This window comes from Gossypium hirsutum, chromosome A13 (assembly GCF_007990345.1).
Source record: "Gossypium hirsutum isolate 1008001.06 chromosome A13, Gossypium_hirsutum_v2.1, whole genome shotgun sequence".
Taxonomy (NCBI): Eukaryota; Viridiplantae; Streptophyta; class Magnoliopsida; order Malvales; family Malvaceae; genus Gossypium; species Gossypium hirsutum.
Window position 1 is genome coordinate 51,307,537 of NC_053436.1, and position 1,543 is coordinate 51,309,079.

At 35.3% G+C, this 1,543-nt stretch overlaps 1 non-coding gene across 1 annotated transcript; it reads right to left on the reverse strand.

Annotated features, from left to right (window-relative positions):
• Positions 1-1,236: 1,236 nt before the first annotated feature.
• LOC121213258 (small nucleolar RNA R71) lies at positions 1,237-1,343 on the reverse strand. Its single transcript, XR_005908641.1, has one exon. It is a non-coding gene; the product is annotated as a small nucleolar RNA R71 (small nucleolar RNA).
• Between the last annotated feature and the right edge of the window lie 200 nt (positions 1,344-1,543).

Consider the following 1,543-nt stretch of genomic DNA (forward strand, 5'->3'; position numbering starts at 1 on the left):
ACCAGGCTTTGTTATCTGCATAGTTTTTAGATTGGTGTGATTAAACTGTTTCAAACCTAACACATCCCTGTTACCTCGCACGAATACTAAGAAACCCTTAGTAAATAAGAATCCGTAAAATATGTATTTACTAAGTAAAGGATTCCGAAAGGACCTAATGTGGTTTTGAAACTCATGAAAGATCGAGCTGCCATTGAATGCTTCTGAATATTGTTAAGCATGTTGATAATAATTTGAGTTTAATTAAAGTAATTGTCCTAGCTTATTTATGTTATAATTGCTGCTTATTGTGTTAATTATACTAAAATCTATTTCATTCATATAGTTGCATGTTAGGATAAATCACATCAGGGATCATTGCATTTAGTTTAATATATTTTAATCATCACTTCTCAATTATATTGTTTTTCTATATCAAATTGTTAATATAATTTTACAAATTAATTGACTTAGCACAAATACAATCCCTGTGGAGATGATAACTCGATACTTACTTATTACTTGATAATGACTATGTACACTTGCACAAACTCGAGCGTTACAAGTTTTTTGAGCCGTTGCCGGGGATTGTCAACTGTTGCCACAGTCATTTTTGTGAAATTATTTATTTTAAATTTGGTTATTTCTAACATTACTAACTTTTTCTTTTTCTTTTTAATTTTGTGATTTTCTTTTCAAGTGTTTATGAGCAAAGCTCAGATTATCAATTTACTCCCAGTAGACCCTAAAATTGAGCGAACTTTCAGACAAAGAAGATGTGAACAAATAGCTCAAAGACAAGTCGAGATGGACCTTGGAAATCAAAATCAAGACCAAGGTAATGAAGCCAATCATGTACGAAATCCCATCCTCATTGTCGATGATAAGGATCGATGCATCAGACAATATGCTGTGCCATTTTTCAATGAGTTAAATCCAGGAATTAGAAGGATAGATGTTGAGGTAACCCAATTCGAATTGAAACCAGTGATGTTTCAAATTCTACAAACGGTGGGCCAATTTAGTGGAATGCCCATGAAAGACCCTCATCTCCACATTTGATTGTTTATGGAGGTGAGTGATTCATTCAAGATAGCCGGTGTGACTGAAGACGCACTGAGGTTGAAGTTGTTTCCGTACTCATTGCGAGATCAAGCACGAGCATGGCTCAATTCATTGCCACCAAGTTCCATATCTACATGGCATGAATTAGCAGAGAGATTTTTGGTAAAGTATTTTCCGCCTAGCAAGAACGCTAAGTTGAGGAACGATATCACAACTTTCCAACAATTGGATGACGAGTCTGTGTATGAGGCTTGGAAGCGATTCAAGGAGTTACTTCGTAAGTGTCCTCACCATGGTATTCCTCATTGTATCCAGTTGGAGACATTGTATAATGGTCTCAATACACATACAAGATTGATGGTAAATGCTTCTGCGAATGGTGCAATTTTGTCTAAGTCTTATAACGAGCCTTATAGATCATCAAGAGGATCGCAAGTAATAACTATCAATGTCCAACAAATCGAACAACTTCAGGAACAGGAGTAGTTGTAGTTCATGA